The sequence below is a fragment of the Pleurodeles waltl genome, unplaced genomic scaffold, assembly GCF_031143425.1.
Source record: "Pleurodeles waltl isolate 20211129_DDA unplaced genomic scaffold, aPleWal1.hap1.20221129 scaffold_68, whole genome shotgun sequence".
Lineage (NCBI taxonomy): Eukaryota > Metazoa > Chordata > Amphibia > Caudata > Salamandridae > Pleurodeles > Pleurodeles waltl.
In genome coordinates, this window is record NW_027150389.1 from 3337501 (window position 1) to 3359916 (window position 22416).

Genomic DNA, 22416 nt, shown 5'->3' on the forward strand with positions numbered 1-22416 from the left:
CTGTATGCTAGTGTGCGCACATGGCACAGTGCTGTATCCTAGCGCGCGCACATGGCACAGTGCTGTATGCTAGTGCGCACATGGCTCAGTGCTGTATGCTAACGCGCGCACATGGCACGGTGCTATATGGTAGCTTGCGCACATGGCACAGTCTTGTATGCTGGCGCACGCACATGGCACAGTGCTGAATGCTAGCACGCGCATATGGCTCAGTGCTGTATGCTAGCGCCTGCACATGGCACAGTGCTGTATGCTAACGCATGCACATGGCACAGTGCTGTATGCTAGTGTGCGCATATGGTTCAGTGCTGTATGCTAGCGCATGCACATGGCACAGTGCTGTATGCTAGTGCGCACATGGCTCAGTGCTGTATGCTAGCGCACGCACATGGCTTAGTGCTGTATGCTAGCGCGCGGACATGGCACAGTGCTGTATGCTAGCACACACAAGGCTCAGTGCTGTATGCTAACGCGCGCACATGGCTCAGTGCTGTATGCTAGCGGGCGCACATGCCACTGTGCTGTTTGCTAGCGTGCGCACATGGCACAGTGCTGTATGCTAGCGGACATGGCACATGGCACAGTGCTGTAGGCTAGCGTGCGCACATGGCACAGTGCTGTATGCTAGTGCGCGCACATGGCACAGTGCTGTATGCTAGCGCACGTGCACATGTCACAGTGCTGTATGCCTCCACGCGCCCCATGGGAAAGTGCTGTATGCTAGCGCGCGCACATGGCACAGTGCTGTATGCTAGCGCACGCACATGTCACAGTGCTGGATGCTAGCGCACGCACATGGCACAGTGCTGTATGCTAGCTGGCACAGTGCTGTATGCTAGCACGCGCACATGGCACAGTGCTGTATTCTAGCTGGCACAATGCTGTATGCTAGCGCACGCACATGGCACAGTGCTGTATGCTAGCGCACGCACATGGCACAGAGCTGTATGCTAGCACACGCACATGGCACAGAGCTGTATGCTATCGCGCGCACATGGCTCAGTGCTGTATGCTATCGCGCGCACATGGCACAGTGCTGTATGCTAGCACGAGCATATGGCTCAGTGCTGTATGCTAGCACACGCACATGGCACAGTGCTGTATGCTAGCGCACGCACATGGCACAGTGCTGTATGCTAGCGCGAGCACGTGGCACAGTGCTGTATGCTAGCGCGAGCACGTGGCACAGTGCTGTATGCTAGTGCGAGCACTTGGCACAGTGCTGTATGCTAGCGCACGCACATTGCACAGTGCTGTATGCTATCGCGCGCACATGGCACAGAGCTGTATGCTAGCGCGCGCACATGGCACAGAGCTGTATGCTATCACGCGCACATGGCACAGTGCTGTATGCTAGTGCGCGCACATGGCACAGAGCTGTATGCTATCACGCGCACATGGCACAGAGCTGTATGCTAGAGCCCCCACATGGCACAGTGCTCTATGCTAGAGCGAGCACATGGCTCAGTGCTGTATGCTAGAGCCCCCACATGGCACAGTGCTCTATGCTAGAGCGAGCACATGGCTCAGTGCTGTATGCTAGTGCGCGCACATGGCTCAGTGCTGTATGCTAGCGCATGCACATGGCACAGTGCTGTATGCTAGTGCGCACATGGCTCAGTGCTGTATGCTAACGCGCGCACATGGCACGGTGCTATATGGTAGCTTGCGCACATGGCACAGTCTTGTATGCTGGCGCACGCACATGGCACAGTGCTGAATGCTAGCGCGCGCATATGGCTCAGTGCTGTATGCTAGCGCCTGCACATGGCACAGTGCTGTATGCTAACGCATGCACATGGCACAGTGCTGTATGCTAGTGTGCGCATATGGTTCAGTGCTGTATGCTAGCGCATGCACATGGCACAGTGCTGTATGCTAGTGCGCACATGGCTCAGTGCTGTATGCTAGCGCACGCACATGGCTTAGTGCTGTATGCTAGCGCGCGGACATGGCACAGTGCTGTATGCTAGCACACACAAGGCTCAGTGCTGTATGCTAACGCGCGCACATGGCTCAGTGCTGTATGCTAGCGGGCGCACATGCCACTGTGCTGTTTGCTAGCGTGCGCACATGGCACAGTGCTGTATGCTAGCGGACATGGCACATGGCACAGTGCTGTAGGCTAGCGTGCGCACATGGCACAGTGCTGTAGGCTAGCGTGCGCACATGGCACAGTGCTGTATGCTAGCGCACATGGCACAGTGCTGTATGCCTCCACGCGCCCCATGGGACAGTGCTGTATGCTAGAGCGCGCACATGGCACAGTGCTGTATGCTAGCGCACGCACATGTCACAGTGCTGGATGCTAGCGCACGCACATGGCACAGTGCTGTATGCTAGCTGGCACAGTGCTGTATGCTAGCACGCGCACATGGCACAGTGCTGTATTCTAGCTGGCACAATGCTGTATGCTAGCGCACGCACATGGCACAGTGCTGTATGCTAGCGCACGCACATGGCACAGAGCTGTATGCTAGCACACGCACATGGCACAGAGCTGTATGCTCTTGCGCGCACATGGCTCAGTGCTGTATGCTATCGCGCGCACATGGCACAGTGCTGTATGCTAGCACACGCACATGGCACAGTGCTGTATGCTAGCGCACGCACATGGCACAGTGCTGTATGCTAGCGCGAGCACGTGGCACAGTGCTGTATGCTAGCGCGAGCACGTGGCACAGTGCTGTATGCTAGCGCGAGCACTTGGCACAGTGCTGTATGCTAGCGCACGCACATGGCACAGCGCTGTATGCTAGCGCACGCACATGGCACATGGCACAGTGCTGTATGCTAGCGCGAGCACGTGGCACAGTGCTGTATGCTAGCGCACGCACATTGCACAGTGCTGTATGCTATCGCGCGCACATGGCACAGAGCTGTATGCTAGCACGCGCACATGGCACAGAGCTGTACGCTATCACGCGCACATGGCACAGTGCTGTATGCTAGCGCGCGCACATGGCACAGAGCTGTATGCTATCACGCGCACATGGCACAGTGCTGTATGCTAGCGCGAGCACGTGGCACAGTGCTGTATGCTAGCGCACGCACATGGCACAGTGCTGTATGCTAGAGCGAGCACATGGCTCAGTGCTGTATGCTAGCGCACGCACATGGCACAGTGCTGTATGCTAGCGCGAGCACGTGGCACAGTGCTGTATGCTAGCGCACGCACATGGCACATGGCACAGTGCTGTATGCTAGCTGGCACAGTGCTGTATGCTAGCGCGCGCACATGGCACAGTGCTGTATGCTAGCGCTAGCACATGGCACAGTTCTGTATGCTTTTGAACGCACATGACACAGTGCTGTATGCTAGCGCAAGCACATGGCACAGTGCTGTATGCTAGCTGGAACAGTGCTGTATGCTAGCATGCGCACATGGCACAGTGCTGTATGCTAGCTGGCACACTGCTGTATGCTAGCACGCGCACATGGCACAGTGCTGTATGCTAGCTGGCACAGTGCTGTATGCTAGCGCGTGCACATGGCAGTGCTGTATGCTAGGACACGCACATGGCACAGTGCTGTATGCTAGCTGGCACAGTGCTGTATGCTAGCACGTGCACATGGCACAGTGCTGTATGCTAGCGCACGCACATGGCACAGAGCTGTATGCTATCACGCGCACATGGCACAGTGCTGTATGCTAGCGCGAGCACGTGGCACAGTGCTGTATGCTAGCGCACGCACATGGCACATGGCACAGTGCTGTATGCTAGCGCGCGCACATGGCACAGAGCTGTATGCTATCACGCGCACATGGCACAGTGCTGTATGCTAGCGCACGCACATGGCATCAGATCAGGCTGCTATGTAGGGCCGAACAAGGAACACAAAGCAATCCTCACAATTTTGTCAGACCAGTCCCCTCACCCCCACCGCCAGTTGTGGGGGGAGTTGGGTGCACGTGTGAAGCACCGCTGCGTTTGTTACTGGACGCCGATATTGCAGCACTGCTCCAAAACCAGCCCCTAATAACAAAAGCAGGTTCCACAGCTGGAAAACTGACCCACTCCCCCCTTCCAGCCTCCCAGGAGAAGGCCCAATGCCCGCTACAGCCAGTCCGGCCCTGCTGCTATGGGCGGATCCTATCACACTTTTAGCTTCTTGTGCCCATTAGATCAGCGGGTTACGCGGTCTAAGGCGCGTTGTGATCATGGGACCCTCTTGCAAGCACTGTGGCCAAGAAAGTGGAATTTGCGTCAATGAATCTAGAGACATCACTGAGGACAAGAAACCTGCCCAAGAGTCTGACAAAGGTGCTTGAAGTGCATGAGATACAGGATTGCTGGCAAGCATCTCTTGAGACTTTACGTGTAATACTGAAATCCGCAGCACTCAGGAGGATCTCTTTTACTTAGGATGCATCAGTGATATTGGACTCCGTTGGGCTTCCAAAGATCCGACGGGGCAGTGTGACCCCCCCGGCTGTAAATGATCTACGTATATTCCTGCATGGTCCAGCTCTCCCATGCTCCAGACCACCTCACATATCTCCAAGGAGCGATGCAGTGGTTATTTTAAGGACCTTCACCCGTTGCCTCAGTCATGGATGTCATCTAGGGGCTGCAGCTCCATCACTGGCTTGCCCCTTGTGATCCCTGCCACTGCCTTCGCGACCCCGGCCCTCAGGTGCCAACATCAGTGCCAGGAACAGAGTGGCAGCTCGTCCTTATGGGCCTCGGCGGGGGTCCACTCGCTTTCTGTTTCTTTTACACTAATAGTGACCAATGTCGTATTATTCACTATTAGAGGAATACACAATGGAGTACAATTAGCTGGAATATGACATACCTTTAACTAAATGTTGTATGTGCGTTTATGTGGGAGAGTGTGTTCACGTGTCAGTGTAAGCATGTGCTTGTGAGTGAAACTGAAGGTCAAAGGGCATGTGATGTCACTTCTGCTCCCCCTGCCATTTTGGTGCACTGGCGTTCATGAGCTCGGTAGATCGGTGACAAATAAGCGATGACCCTTGTGTCAGAGGTTTGCTGGTCGGACAGCAGAGCTGCAGTTTGTGGATTAAGCAGCAAACTCTGCCAGTCACAGGGAGGCTGTGTGCTGTGCAAAACCTCCCCAGCGGGACACTGCTACTGCTAGGAAGGTGGCACTCCAGCATTGGGCACCGTCTTCAGGGGGGTGCACTCCAGCATTGGGCACCGTATTCAGGGGTGTTTGGGGTGTTACAGCCCCCTAATAACTGCATTCTTTAGTAAATTGTGAATGCTTTGAGTTGAGTATTATGAGGTGTTTGTCAGACTTCACTTCTGATTTTTATATATACTCACAGCTCAAAAAAGGCACACACACTATTGTCTCTGTATTAAAGTTCTTAAAAATGGTTTATTTTCCAAAACTATTGAGTTTTTAGTAGCCCTTAGAGTCCCCACCCCTCTCCCTGTCCACTGCTCCTCAGCGCTCCTCAGGCCTTGTATCTCATGTAATGTATTTTAACCGGAGAGATTGTTGGAAACGCTGAACCCCCCCCAAGTCTTACAGGCTAAGCTACGGCCCTGACTGCACCGTGGGCCTCATTTGCAAGGCCCTAGTGGCACACTGCGCATCTGAAGCATCATTTTTTGACACTCGGGTGGCACAGTATGCCAGCCTATATTTACAAGGCCACGGAAAGCCACGCTTTCACACGTAACACTGTGTGAACGAGTAACACTGAGTAGAAGGGACGTTCCATGGGTGTAGCTTGGGTTGTTCCCATGTAACATCCATGGAACCCGAAGGAATCTAATGCATGTACAAGATTAGGAATGCGTCAGATTCCTACTCCTCCTCAGGGGTAGCATAAGAGTGATGCAAAGGGGATAAATATCTTTATGTCTCTCCATCTTTTCTTCTTTCCATGTGTGCAGCATTTTGCAGCCCACATAGAAAGAGAAAAGACACCTTCCTGCACAAAAACAATCCCCCACCACGCAGGCACCCTTGCACCATGGTGCAAGGCAGCAATGTGTGTGCTACAGCAGGGGGAGGACAGAAATGTGCCACATCTTGTAGATATTCCGGATTTCTGGCCTTTCCCAGTGGTGCAGGGTGGCCACATTCCCATTAACAAATGCAGTGTTCCAGTGATGAGGCTTTGCTTAATACAGGCCTCGCAAGGATGTACATCCGATGCGCGTTCTGTTAAATAAGTACCTGAGCGGATTCTGGACCAAGTGGCCTGGATTCCATTGCAAATATACGGACATTATGCACGGGAGGGGTGGGGGATATTGCCCCCCAGGAATTTAAGCTACCAATGTTCGAAGCAAAGCATTTAAGTATCCAAAGATGAATGTTGTCTAGTTACGAAACATAAATGGGCATATTTAAGAGCCCCCAGCGCGACCTTGCACCACATTAACGCCATTTTTTAATGTACTAAGGCCCGTATTTATACTCCGTTTGCGCCGAATTAGCGTTGTTTTTTTCGACGCAAATTCGGCGCAAAACTAACGCCATATTTATACTTTGGCGTTAGACGCGTCTAGCGCCAAAGTATGGGCAAATAGCGTCATTTTTTTGCGTGAACGCCTTCCTTGCGTTAATGAGATGCAAGGAAGGCGTTCCCGTCTAAAAAAATGACGGCGACGCAAATGCGTCGTATTTATACTCCCGGGCAAAAATCACGCCCGGGAGTGGGCGGGGCAAAAAACCCCGCATTTGCGCCACTTTTTAACGCCTGGGTCAGGGTAGGCGTTAAGGGGCCTGTGGGCTCAAAATGAGCCCACAGCTGCCCTCCCCTGCCCCCAGGGACCCCCCCTGCCACCCTTGCCCACCCCAGGAGGACACCCAAGGATGGAGGGACCCATCCCAGGGACATTCAGGTAAGTTCAGGTAAGTATAATTTTTTATTTTTTTTAATTTTTTTTGGTGGCATAGGGGGGCCTTATTTGTGCCCCCCTACATGCCACTATGCCCAATGACCATGCCCAGGGGACATAAGTCCCCTGGGCATGGCCATTGGGCAAGGGGGCATGACTCCTGTCTTTACTAAGACAGGAGTCATTTAAATGGCGTCTGGGCGTCGAAAAAAATGGCGCAAATCGGGTTGAGGCGATTTTTTTGCCTCAACCTGACTTGCCCCATTTTAAGACGCCCTAACGCCATTTTCCCCCTACGCCGGCGCTGCCTGGTCTACGTGGTTTTTTTCCACGCACACCAGGCAGCGCCGGTCTGCTAGCGCCGGCTAACGCCATTCCATAAATACGGCGCCCGCATGGCGCTTCAGAATGGCGTTAGACGGCGCTAAATTTTTTGACGCTAAACTGCGTTAGCGCAGTTTAGCGTCAAAAAGTATAAATATGGGCCTAAAAGTTAGTGAGATCCCACTTAAACAATGTCAGAATACAAGTTCATCAAGTTGTTTATTTGTGAAATAAAAGGCTGTAGAGTAAACACACGAATCGTAGTATAGTCTTTGATTCAAAGTTCATTGAAGTATCAGCCTTTATTTGTGAAATAAAAGGCTGTAAAATAAACACACGAATCGTAGTATAGTCTTTGATTCAAAGTTCATTGAAGTATCAGCCGACACATGTTTCGCCCTTTGTTGCATGTACGCCAGGGCTTTTTCAAGGCTGTAAAAAATATACAATCGAAAGTATAATGAAACACTGAGTAGAGCGAATGTGATCAACGGTGCTACCAAAAAAGCGTGAGTAGTATAGGTACACGCTGAAAACCCCAAAAAGTCTCACCTATAGTGCTCCCCATATAGTGGAGAAAAAGTACTAATCGCAAAGGACAAATCTTAATAGAATTCAGAGACTAGAGAAGCCCTCGTCTTCGAATTAATTAGTCTGAGAAAGGTGGAGTTAGTGCTAGTTTTTTAATGCTAGTGTGGCCCAACGAGGCCAGAATCATTGTGACATATTTACAGGATGGGGCAATGCATGCATTGCACCACTTTGGAACCCTTTGCGCTACATTATGCCCGCACCAGGCATAATGTATGCAAAGGGGCATTCCCCATTTAGGGGGGCTGAAAAAATGGTGCAAGGAAATCTATGAGATTTCCTTGCACCATTTCTTTTGGCACTTTTAACGCCTGCTCAGAGCAGGCATTAAAGAGGGGGGAATCCATTATTTAGAATGGGCTCATATGTACTCTGCAGGAGTAGCGCCAACATTTTGGCATGACAAATTCCACTATTGCCCCCTACCTTGCACCATGGTGCGCCATATTTTAAATATGGCACGCACATGGTGGCAGTAGAGGGGCGCTAATGGGTGCCGGGAAAGTGGAGCTCCACTTTGTGCAACGCCCCCTTCCGTAAATCTGCCCCAAAGTATCTTAACAACAGGACGGCTCAGTGAGTTAAACGCTCACATATGACATATGAAGGCTGTAGTTCACAATCATGAGTAAGCCACTCAGCCTTCCATGGGTAAACTGAGTATGACTAGACCGGGTTTCAGAAGCGTGGTACAAAGCTTTGTATCAAAAAACACGTTTTTATCAAAAATTGCCTACTCAACATTTGGGTGAAAATAGGTAAATAGAGAGGCAAGAATACAGGTCATCATAATGACATGTGACGTCGGTTACTAGGATATTAGCTTAGAAATAAACTGAAGTAACATCAGTTTCTGCATCTCAATGGATCTTGCATTTGTAATGTGCCAATACCACTCATCATTAAAGAGCAAAAGAAAACTAAAGGCCTCATTTGCAAGGACTTCGCGCCACCGTTGCATCCTTTTTTTCTGACAGCGGTGGCAGTAGCAGTGCACTACACGGCTCCAGATTTACAAACTGACGCATTGGGCCCAACGCCAGGTATAACATATGCTGGGTAGGCATTCCCACGGGAAAAGCCAAGCAGAAGTGATGCAGTGAAACTTACATTTCAAGGCATCAGAATTTTACCCCCTGCTCAGAGCAGGTGTAAAATTGAAGCAGAGCTTTTCTCTAGGGAGGATCTCTTTGCATTGCTGGAGTAGCGTCATTTTTAGGACACTAGTCCAGCAATACGTGAATTTAACGTCAACAGATGCGTCTGAATTTCTGATGCATCTTTGAAAACGGACCTCGTGAAGCTCTGTGAACCTACAAGCCCTATATATACCCACAACCAGAAGGGTCCAGCGGACGTAACAGTATATTGCTTTTCAAAAGTTTGCCATAGTTAAGAAAGGTATATGAATATCAATATTATTTTATTTCAATTTTTACTTTTTTATAAGAAAACCATGAAGGATCTACACACCTGTTGCTAGATTTGGAACTTTGTCTACTTTTCAGAAATGTATAGCTTTCTGATTTTCACCATTGGTTTCACACCCATTTCTGTCACTAACTGGAAGGAGGTTAAAAGCATAAAAAAGAAGAAAATGGGGTATGTCCCAGTAAAATGCCAAAACTGTGTTGAAAATGTTGGTTTTCTGATTCTATTCTGCCGTTGCCGAAGGCTGGGTATGTGGTGATTTTAGCACCAGAAACCCTTCATTGATGTCATATGCAGGTAAAAAAAACAGATGCTTTCTTCTGCAGCATTTGTTGCCAGTTGTTCCTGAAAAAGTTTAGCTCTAATTTGGCTACGTTCTCAGGACTCTACAAGGGAATCAACAATCCCTGGAGAACGTTTAGAATCCCCAGGATATTGGAAAAAAGGACACACATTTGGAATGGATAGCTTATTTGGACACAAAGTTATGGGGGCATAAAAGCATACTACCCCAAATAGCCAAAAAAAGACTTAGCAAGTATTGGGAAGGCCTAACAGTGTATGGGTTAATCCGTATATGTAACGAGTGTGATGCGCATAGTCATAGGGTCAACACTCAAAGGTAGGTTTAATTAATTGTTTTACAGAATCTATCATTTCAAATGATCATTCCATCCCAAGAGAATGATGTTTTATTAGGTTCCTTCTGAAATACTCAGTGAACCTACAGCAATGAGCCAATTCTGAGAGGGAGTTGGACCTCTACAGTTGTTAATCTCTTTTAGTGGTGTGTGGACTGCCCACAGCCCGCGCTGCATGTTTTATTCTGCTTGAGGGCTCTCTACGACCGACACTTTCACAGACATCACAGAGTCCAGGAGGTTATTTATTCAAAGAGAGGCACATTTAGACCCATGTCTTCTGACCCCCATTCCCTGAGCATAAGAATTACACTTACCAAGGGAGCAGACGACTGCCACCAACAGGAAGGAGAGGGCAATCTTCATGGCTGAGAGGCGGCTGAGCATTGAGTTTTAATCTACAAAAGGGCCGATCTCAAGGTGTCTTTCTAAGCCCAGAGCTCCCGTATTTACGCTGGAAGCCGCCTGTCCCTCCCCGGTCAGCAGATCTGATGACAGGTCCTGAGGCAGCTCTACCAGTTTGGTTCTTGGCAGGAGGATGAGTCAATGTTGACTGAACAGGTGACTGTTTCTTCCACCTTCTGTCTCGTGCTCCTTGCAACTGGAGGAGATACAAACTGCAATTGGCATCTTTCTGTTTGTTGTCCTTAAGGGCAGAGCACGTAAGCCATAGACATTATTCACTATTAGTGTCCTGAAAAGTGGAACAGGATTTGGAACAGGCCATGTACTGACATTGTAGGTAAGAAATATTAAAGGGCTTTAAATGTATGCTGTGTGTGTGCATGTGTGAGATAGAAGGGGTCATTACAACATTGGCAGTAAAAGCCGCTTACCGCCGTGCAGAAGAACACCAACACACCGCCGCGGCCGTGGAATCCTCCAAAATCCAGACACCCACACAAGTCTGCCACACCAAAGGTCAGTATTAAACTAGTGAAAACAAAACTTCCACCGTCACGGCAACAGGAATACGCCCACACTATCACGAACCATGAATCCACGCGGCGGTCTTTCAACCGCGGTATTCCATTGGCGGTACACACTGCCATGCTCAAAATACACACACATTTACAAAACACAACCACATTGGACATTTTGAAATACACACACCTGATACACATACACACACCACTCCCACACACCCAATGCAATATAAAACACACACCCACATCACCCACAAACCCCTACGACAACAATTGCGACAGAAGGCCAGAGAGAGACACCACCAGAAACAACAATAACATCCACAAGCACTCAACACCATCACTCACACAACATCCACGCACCTCACACAACACACCTGTAAATATCACCCCACACATCACAACACACACCACCCCACACATCACCCACAACACCGAATGGCACCGCAAAGACACCCCAGGTCTGAGGAGGAGCTCAGGGTCATGGTGGAGGAAATCATCCAGGTAGAACCACAGCTATTCGGATCACAGGTGCAGCACACCACCATAGCTAGGAAGATGGAGCTATGGCGAAGAATTGTGGACAGGGTCAACGCAGTGGGACAGCACCCAAGAACTAGGGATGACATCAGGAAGAGGTGGAACGACCTACGGGGGAAGGTGGGTTCCGTGGTTTCAAGACACCACATCGCGGTTCAGAGGACCAGCGGCGGACCCCCACCTCCTCCCCCAGAACTCTCTACATGGGAGGAGCAGGTCTTGGCTATACTGCATCCTGAAGGCCTCGCAGGAGTAGCAGGAGGAATGGACTCTGGTAAGTCAAACCTTTAAGTACTTCATCCCCCACCCACCTGCATGCTATCACATACCCCCACCCTCGCCCTCACCCCCATCACTCCAACTCCTCACAGGTGCCCCAATATCCCAAACCACACATCCCAAACCCAAGCCCTGCATGTAACACCAAAGCATGGACACCCATCACCAAAGCATGTCCACTACACATACCCATACACCCCCGAAAACCATTATCACACAAGCTCCTACAAAGGAATGCGAGCACTGGGGTACACAGTCACTCACCCATTGCACACCATGGCACACCAGATGCAAGAATCATGCCTTTACACCCCTGCAGGACCCCTACCCAACGTCACTGGACAGGAGGTTCCAGACGTGTCCACTCCACCCACAGAAGAGGCCCACAGTGATGACAGCAGCTCTGTCCAACTGGATCAAGATGACCAGCCCGGCCCATCTGGGACCTCGGGACAGTTGGTTCCCCTAACACTGGCACAGGCCACTACAGAGCTTGCCCCCTCTGGAGACACCAGCGCAGCACCCACCCAGCGTGCCCATACCTCTGTCCCCAGGACATGTCAAGCAGCAGTGTGTCCACCAGTACAGGGAACCCAGTCTAACCCACCACCCCAACAACACCAGGGACCTGGGGGCAGTAGTAGTGGGCACACGGTTCAGGGGACAGAGGCACAGGAACACAGGGGAACTGGGAGGGCTGCTGTGCGACAGGGGGCGGACAGGCCCAGGGAACCCACTCTCCATGAGGCCCTCTCCAACATCATGGGATCCTACCACCATTCCCAGGAGACGATGGCAACGGTGCTGGCCAAGTTTCAGGAGACCCAGCGGCTGCAGGAGGAACAGTATTTGGGCTTCAGGAAGGAACTTAAATCCATCAATACCACCCTGGGCACCATTGTAGGGGTGCTGAAGGAACTCGTCAACACCAGGAGGGACACCAGGAGGGCACCTGACACTAGCCTGGACGATGAACTGCCCACGACCTCCGCCGGCGCTAGTGGACAGGAGGCACCGCCACAGGACCACCACACCAGCACCCCACCCCCTGCAGATGGAGAACCACCCCGCAAGCGGTCCCTGAGATCCAGGACAAAGACAGAGAACAATGCCAAGACCCCCGCCAAGAAATGAGACCACCCTGATTGTCATCCTTCTGTCCCACTTTGTCACCCTGTCCATCCATCAACTGCCCCAGCTCCACTTCCTATGCCTCTTTGGACAATGCACCTGTGAGACTAATAGACTGGACTCTGCCATGGACATTCCTCCACCATCACCCCTGACCATTTTACCCACCCATCCAGTAATTTGCACTTCAATAAACACCCTTAAATAAAAAAAAACAAGGAGGAGTCTGTCTGTGCTTTCACAAATGTGTATTAGCAAGAACTGTGGAAAAATGATACATCCAATGTAATGTCAACATACCTATGTCACACAGCTCTAGTCCATGCGGAAACAAAGCAGATATCACACAGTGGGACCCACATCTCTGAAATCGTAAGGGAAAGTGACAACTCAGTGACCATACACTGGGTGAAAATGACAGACAAATGAAAGGTAGTAGATTTAAATAAGATGTGGCAGGCAGTGTTGTCTTCTTACCTGTGTCTCACTGGAAGTATTGCAGGATCACCGTGTACCTGTTGTCTATGTCCTCTTCTTCTGCTTCCTCGTCTTCACTGTCCACAGGCTCCACAGCTGCCACAACACCTTCATCTGGACCATCCTCCTGCAGAAAAGGCACCTCTCGTCGCAAAGACAAGTTGTGAAGCAAACAGCAGTCCACGATGATCTGGCACATCTTCTTTGGTGAGTAGAATAGGGAACCACTTGTCATATGGAGGCACCGGAACCTAGCCTTCAGGAGTCCGAAGGTCCGCTCTATAATCCTCCTAGTTCGCCCATGGGCCTCATTGTAGCGTTCCACTGCCCTTGTCCTGGGATTCCTCACTGGGGTCAGTAGCCATGACAGGATGGGTAGCCAGAGTCACCTGCAAATGTCGAAGGACAACTGTTAGACACACACTAACTCATAGGGACATACCCACACCTAGACACCTAGTCACACTGTATAAGGTCCATGTCCTCACCTAATAGCCACACACGGTTCCTCTGGAGTTGCCCCATCACGTAAGGGATGCTGCTATTCCGCAGAATGTAAGTGTCATGCATTGAGCCAGGAAACTTGTCATTCACATGGGAGATGTACTGGTCTGGCAAACACACCATCTGCACATTCATCAAATGGTAACTCTTCCGGTTTCTGTACACCTGTTCACTCCTGCGGGGGGGACCAAGGACATATGTGTACCATCAATGGCACCTATGATGTTGGGGATATGTCCCAGGGCATAGAAGTCACCTTTCACTGTAGGCAAATCCTCTACCTGAGGGAAAACGATGTAGCTCTGCATGTGTTTTAGCAGGCCCGACAGGACTCTGGACAACAGGTTGGAAAACATAGGCTGGGACATCCCTGATGCTATGGCCACTGTAGTTTGAAAAGACCCACTTGCTAGGAAATTGAGTACTGACAGCACCTGCACTTGAGGGGGATTCCTGTGGGATGTCGGATAGCTGACATCAGGTCTGGCTCCAACTGGGCACACAGTTCCAGGATTGTGTTACGATCAAGTCTATAGGTGATGATCACATGTCGCTCCTCCATTGTCGACAGGTCCACCAGCGATCTGTACACTGGAGGATGCCGCCATCTCCTCACATGCCCCAGCTGACGGTGCCTATGGAGGAGAAATGCGAGCAGAGAGTCAACCAACTCTGAGGTACGTAAACACAGCTTAATTAGAAAAACTTTAGCACATCGACATATGCCTGTATTAGTGTTTGAGCAAGGCCTAGATATGTGTGACGCAGTCCAAAATAAAGCCATGTGGCCCCCTGAAATGGCGGCTGCCCGACCTGTAAAGTGGGACAAGACGATATGATGTAACTGCGCTGGCATTGTACACCGTCGCGGTAGGCGGTCGAAGACCGCGGCGCAATCCTGCATTGGTTACCATTGGACCCTACAGGTCCTAGGAGCCAATGACAATGTACACCGGTGGTGACAGTACGTGCAGGAAAGTACCATCTTGCCTGGCATGTTACCCCCATATTTCACTGTATATATGTTGTTTTAGTTTATGTGTCACAGGGACACTGCCAGGCAAGATGGTACTTTCCTACAACAACACTCTTAGCCACCCCATGGCTGTTGTGAATCTCAACTGGGGAGAGAGGATGTTAATGGTCCAAAGAAAGTTGTGGGAGCAACTGATTTACCTGTAGACTGCTTACTAGGCAATGATTTGGAGACATCAGTGCAGGAGGCTGGCCTGGCTTATAGTGGGTACCTTGTGGTACTTACACCTTGTGCAAGGTCCAGTTATCCCTTATTAGTAGAATAGAGGTGTTCTAGCAGCTTAGGCTGATAGAGGTAGCTATGGCAAAGCAGCTTAGGCTGAACTAGGAGACATGCAAAGCTCCTGCTATACCACTTATATCATATAGACCTATATCATAAGAAACACAATACTCACAGTTACTAAAAATAAAGGTTCTTTATTTTAGTGACAATATGCCAAAAGTATCTCAGAGGATACCCTCACTTAGGAGGTAAGTAATATACACAAATTATATGTACACAAACCCAAAACAGGTAAGTAGCCAGTAAGAAAAGTAGTGCAAACAATGTAGAATCTCAATAGAATGCAATAGGTGAACATAGGTCTAGGGGAAACACAAACCATATACTCCAAAAGTGGAATGCCAATCACAAATGGACCCCAGGCCTATGGTAGGTTGTAGAGGGCCGCTGGGACTGTAAGAAAACAGTAAGGGTGTTCAAGATACCCTACCCCAAGACCCTGAAAAGTAGGAGTAAAGTTACCCTACTACCCCAGAAAGACAGAATAGTCGTGATAGGGGATTCTGCAAGAACCACAAGCACCAGCAAAACACTGAAGACAGATTCCTGGACCTGAGGACCTGTAAAGGAAGGGGACCAAGTCCAAGAGTCACAAAAGTGTCCAGGGGGGGAGGAGCCCACTAAACCCTGGATGAAGCTGCATGAGGGCTGCCTCTGGGTGAAGAAGCCAGAGATTCTGCAACAATGAAAAGGAGCTAGGAACTTCTCCTTTGGATGGAAGATGTCCCACGGCATACTGGAGGTTGCAGAAGTGTTCACAGGCAGAAATACTGCAAACTAGCCTTGCTAGCGGCAAGAGTCGCAGTTGAGGATTTTGGGTACTGCTGTGGACCAGGAAGGACCAGGATATCGCCCCTTAGAGGAGGAGAAATAGGGGGTACACAGCAACTCAGAGAGCCCCCAAAGAAGCAGGCAGCACCCACAGAAGTAAAGGAGCAGGCACTTGGAAGATCTGAGGACAGCAGTCGACTCGGAGCCACAAAGGAGGGTCCCACGACATCGGAGTCCAACTCACCGAGTTGAGCAATGCAGGACGGAGTGCTGGGGACCCAGGCTTGGCTGTGCACAAAGGAATCCTTGGAAAAGTGCAAAGAAGCCGGAGCAGCTTCAGATCACGCAGTACACAGGGTTGTCGTCTGGAGTTGGGAGGCAAGGACTTACCTCCATCAAACTTGGACTGAAGGACCACTGGACTGTGCGGGTCACTTGGATCCAGCTCCTGTGTTCCAGGGGCCACGCTCGTCGTGAGGAGAGGGGACCCAGATGACTGGTGATGTAGAAGTTTGGTGCCTGCGTTAGCAGGGGGAATGCTCCGTCAACCCACAGGAGATTTCTTTGGGATTTCTAGTGCAGGGTGAAGGCAGACAGCCCTCAGAGCATGCACCATCAGGAAGCAGTAGAGAAAGCCGGCAGGATGGGGTGCTACAAGGTTGCTAGTAGTCGTCTTGCTATTTTGTTGCGGTTTTGCAGGCGTCCTGGAGCAGTCAGCGGTCGATCCTTGGCAGAGGTTGAAGAGGGAAGTGCAAAGGAACTCTGGTGAGCTCTTGCATTCAGTATTTGAGGAATAGCCCAGAGGAGAGACCCTAAATAGCCCAAAAAGGAGGTTTGGCTACTGAGAAAGGAGGCTTGGCCACTGAAAGAGTTAAGCACCTATCAGGAGTGGTCACTGATGTCACCTGCTGGCACTGGCCACTCAGAGCTGTCCATTGTGCCCCAACACCTCTGAATCCAAGATGGCAGAGGTCTGGGACACACTGGAGGAGCTTTGGGCATATCCCCTGGGAGGTGCTGGTCAGGGGAGTGGTCACTCCCCTTTCCTTTGTCCAGTTTCGCGCCAGAGCAGGGCTGGGGGATCCCTGAACCGGTGTAGACTGGCTTATGCAGAGATGGGCACCATCTGTGCCCATCAAAGCATTTCCAGAGGCTGGGGGAGGCTATTCCTCCCCAGCCCTTCACACCTATTTCCAAAGGGAGAGGGTGTAACACCCCCTCTCAGAGGAAATCCTTTGTTCTGCCTTCCTGGGACCAGGCTGCCCAGGCCCCAGGAAGGCAGAAACCTGTCTGAGGGGTTGGCAGCAGCAGACCCTGCAGTAGAGACCCCGGAAAAGCAGTTTGGCAGTACCCGGGTTCTGTGCTAGTGACCCGGGGATGCATGGAATTGTTCCCCCAATACCAGAATGGTATTGGGGTGACAATTCCATGATCCTAGACATGTTACATGGCCATGTTCGGAGTTACCATTGTGACGCTACATATAGGTAGTGACCTTGGCTAATGCCAGGGTGCCCACACACTAAGTAACTTTGCACCTAACCTTCACTAAATGAGGGTTAGACATATAGGTGACTTATAAGTTACTTTTGTGCAGCAAAAAAGGGCTGTGAAATAACGTGGAAGTTATTTCACTCAGGATGCAGTGGCCGTCCTGTGTAAGAATTGTCTGAGCTCCGTATGGGTGGCAAAACAAATGCTGCAGCCCATAGGGATCTCCTGGAACCCCAATACCCTGGGTACCTAGGTACCATATACAAGGGAATTATAAGGGTGTTCCAGTGTGCCAATGAGAATTGGTGAAGATGGTCACTAGTCTGCAGTGACAACTGTGAAAAGCAGAGAGAGCATAAACTCTTAGGTTCTGGTTAGCAGAGCCTCAGTGATACAGTTAGGCACCACACAGGGAACACATACAGGGCATAAATTTTGAGCATGGGCAAAAACAAACATACATACAGTGAAAATGGGGGTAACATGTCAGGCAAGATGGTACTTTCAATAACAAGAACAATTCAAGACAATAAGGCTAACATTGCCCAGATGAGTCTTCATTGTCTAAGTGGAAATATCTGGAGAGTCCACCTGCATTGAAGTGGGAACTCCCAGGTCTATGTTCCACTGTATAGTCCATTCCCTGTAGAGATATGGACCACCTCAACAATTTAGGGTTTTTACCTTTCATTTGTTTTAGCTAAAGTAGAGGTATGTGGTCTGTCTGAACAATAAAGTGAGGACCAAACAGGTATGGTCTCACCTTTTTCAGTGCCCAGACCACAGCAAAGGCCTCCCTCTCTATGGCAGACCAACGCTTTTCTCTAGGGGTCAACCTTCTGCTGATAAAAGCAACTGGTTGATCTTGGCCCTCAGAATTCAGTTGTGATAGGAATATGACACTAAACCACTACTACCTAAACAACTACTACTTAAACAACGACTTCCCAACACCGAAAAAACCTATAAAACGAATTATTTTACAACGAAGTCTAAACAACGAAAAAAAACATTAACTAAATTATTCATTAACAACGAACACCTATTTAACGACTACGAAAACCACTAAATCACGAATCTTCCATTAAACGACTACTATGTAAACCACGACTACCTAAACAACGACTCCACAAATAACTACTACCTAAATAACAACTACCCAAAAAAAAATTACCTAAATAACGACTCCACAAGTAACTAATAACCAAACAATCTACTACCCAAACAACGAATACTTAAACAACATATCCTAAAATAACTACTACCCAAACAAACGACTAGCCAAACAACGAATACCCAAACAAATACTACCCAACACCGAAAACGCCTAAACACCGAATATATTTAAAACGAACTCCAAACAACGACAAATATTAATAATTAATACCACATCTAAACAATAATGATTAATAAATAAAATATTAAAACCACTACAATACTAGGCAAAAAAAAAACGAAATAGAAAATAACAATATATTTCCTACATACAAAAACACAAAACATCACAAAAATCCAAAACATATAAACACTGTTTTAAAACAAAATAAATAATACTTAAATAATTATAAAACAAACACAACACAAAAAAAAAACCCACATAAAACGATAGTCCTACAACACTTTCTACATGACCCAGGAAGTACTTCCTCTACTGAACAAACGAGAACGAACATAAAAAAATATATAAACTACAAAACAAATACACTCCACAATTATATAAATCTAACATCACAAACGAATTTGCAATAAAAATACACATCCGAAACACATTCAATTTACAAATAAAACAATAGTTACAAAAACACATATAAATACCAACCACCTCCATTTTCTACTCATCACTACACCGAACAACTTACAGAGAAGACGAGCATATCACTACGGAAAAGAATTAAAATATAATTTATCCAACACCGCCATCTACTGAGATAACAAGATAAAATATCCATAAATAAATATAAAGAAATTTACTAACCTATACCACAGCTAAAATAATATATAATTAACATACCTTTTGTACTATTTTGTTACAGGCATAAATATCAAGAATCTGACCAAAAAAATAAACACAACACCTTCATCATCAAAGGTAAACCATTACCATTATTCAAAAACAATTTCATTAACCATAAACAAATTCATTAAAAAAAAGTGTTAAATAACGACTACTATAATAGAATTAAAATATATATATTAAATATTAAAAGTACAAATTAGTTTTTAAAAAAAAATAATTCACCTAATAAATTTAACCAAAAACCAAATATTATTCACCAAAATTAAACCTACTAAAAAAATTACTCCTAAATCAAAATAACTAAATAATTAATAAAACAAAAGAATAAACTAAATAATACACTTTTTCTTATTTCTTACAGACTCCAAGAACCCCAAAAAAACACCAGAAGACCTAAAAAATTGAAAGAAATCAATAAAAAAAAAAATAACATCTGAAATAAGAAAAAATACTCAAAGTAAGTATAATATTTTCATTTTACCATACAACCAGATTTTCTAGTTAAATAAAACAAAACAAACATTCTTATTCAAATACCCCTTAACATAACACCAAACACACATAAATTCTATACAATTAAAAACACTTCACAAACACAGTACATATATTATATAAAAAAAAATAACTATAACAACTCCACCAAACACTTACCTCTAAACAGCTGCTCCACAATAAACATAAATACATTTCACAACAAAACACCAACTTCCAAAACAACTAGAGCCTTAACAACAAAGACAGACTACCAACCTTGTTCTTTCTACTAACAATCTTACCACAAATACCTTAACAACAATATTTCATTGTAAAACCATACTTGAAAAAAGAACTACTAATAAGCACCATTCACCCTACAACCTTTCACGCCACCCCCCAACCACCCCCCAAAACCTATAACACCCTAAACCCCCACCCCCTCCCCACAACCAAAAATGTCCCACCCCCCCAACCCCACACCAAAACCTAAAACCCCCTAACCCCCACCTCCTCCCCAAAACCAAAAACGCCCCATCCCCCAAACCCACCCAAAAACCTAAAACCCCCTAACCCCCCACCTCCTCCCCAAAACCAAAAACGTCCCACCCCCCCAAACCAACCCAAAATCCTAAAACCCCCTAACCCCCACCTCCTCCCCAAAACCAAAAACGTCCCACCCCCCAACCCCACCCCACCCCAAAACCTGAAACCCCCTAACCCCCACCTCCTCCCCAAAACCAAAAATGCCCCACCCCCCCAAACCCACCCAAAAACCTAAAACCCACTAACCCACCACCCCCTCCCCAAAACCAAAAACATCCCACCCCCCCAACCCCACCCCAAAACCTAAAACCCCCTCACCCCAACCCCCTCCCCAAAACCAAAAATGCCCCACCCACCAACCCCACCCCAAAATCAAAAAACCCCTACCCCCCACCCCCTCCCCAAAACTAAAAACGCACCACCCCCAACCCCACCCCAAAACCTAAAATCCCCTGCCCCACACCCACACCCACTCCCCAAAACCAAAAACGCCCCACACCCCCAACCCCACCCCAAAACCTAAAATCCCCTGACCCCACACCCACTCCCCAAAACCAAAAACGCCCCACACCCCCAACCCCACCCCAAAACCTAAAATCCCCTGACCCCACACCCACTCCCCAAAACCAAAAACACCCCACACCTCCAACCCCACCCCAAAACCTAAAATCCCCTGACCCCACACCCACTCCGCAAAACCAAAAATGCCCCACACCCCTAACCCCACCCCAAAATCTAAAACCACCTCACCCTCCACCACTTCCCCAAAACCAAAAACGCCCCAACCCCATCCCAAAACCTAAAACCCCCTGACCCTCCACCCCCCTCCCCAAAACCAAAAACACTCCACCCCCCCCAAACCCACCCCAAAACCTAAAACCCCTGACCCTCCACCACCTCCCCAAAACCAAAAACACTCCACCCCCCAAACGCACCCCAAAACCTAAAAAACCCTAACCCCAACCACCTACCCAAAACCAAAAATGCCCCATCCCCGCAACCCCACCCCAAATCCTAAAAGCCCCTAACCCCCCACCCCCTCCCCAAAACCTAAAACCCCCCACTAACCTAATTAAATCTACTATAACAACTCCACCACATACTTACGTCACAGCAGCTGCTACACAGTAAATAACACTAAAATTACTATTCCTACTCCACCAAGTACTTACCTCATATCACATTACAAATACTCAAAACATTATAAAATAATCAAAGCAACTTCACTAGATACTTACATTAACATAAGTGCTACAGAATGATTATTAAATAATATACTATTACAACTCCACCAACTACTTACCTCATAACAAAAACTAGGAACACAATAGACCCACAAATACAAATCTAAAAGCAAAAATGACTTACCTCAATAAATAACACACAATCACCAAATATAAAAGATAACAAACCACCTCCCCCAAATAATTACAAATAGAATACATTATATATTAATTAACTTACTAAGTGGTAAACTAAATCCACCACTAATTTAATAATAAAAACTCCAAACTTCTTTTAACCTATTTCTTTTATATTATTTACAGATATTTCACAAATGGCATCGCAAGGAGAAGCAAGTTACATAACCTCAAGAACCGGGAACCAGCTATTAAAGTATGAAGGTTATCTTTATTGCAGAGACAAGGTTGTCAACCTCAGGAGCCATTGGAGATGTCTACAATTCTACTCTTCACATTGTAGAGGCAGAGCTGTAACTCTAGAAAACACTGTTGTTAAAGCAACAGATCACAACCACTCTGCCTCTGCAATAGAAATTGAAATAAGAGAAAACATACAAAAAATAAAAAACATTGCACATACCTCCAATGACTCCTGCGGACAGGTTATAAGGGAGGTAGTACAAAATATTCCAATACAGATTTCCGGTAGCATGCCTTCTGTACCAAACCTTAGGAGAATATTTCAACGAGAAAGACTGGCAAGTAATCCCCAACATATAACACCACAAACCTATGAAGACATTAACTTCCCCCCAGAACTAACAATTACCTTCTCCAAAGAAACTTTCCTCATCCACGACAACGAAAACCCTCAAAAAAGAATACTAATACTCAGCACAACATCCAACTTACTAATCCTACAAAATAGTGAAATTTGG

At 47.9% G+C, this 22416-nt stretch overlaps 1 long non-coding RNA gene across 1 annotated transcript in view; it reads right to left on the minus strand.

Annotated features, from left to right (window-relative positions):
* The window catches only part of LOC138279159 (uncharacterized), a 331260-nt gene extending 320900 nt beyond the window's left edge, over positions 1-10360 (minus strand). The window contains exon 1 of the long non-coding RNA XR_011200870.1: positions 10132-10360. This is a non-coding gene — a long non-coding RNA (uncharacterized lncRNA). The remainder of the gene's footprint in view (positions 1-10131) is intronic.
* Between the last annotated feature and the right edge of the window lie 12056 nt (positions 10361-22416).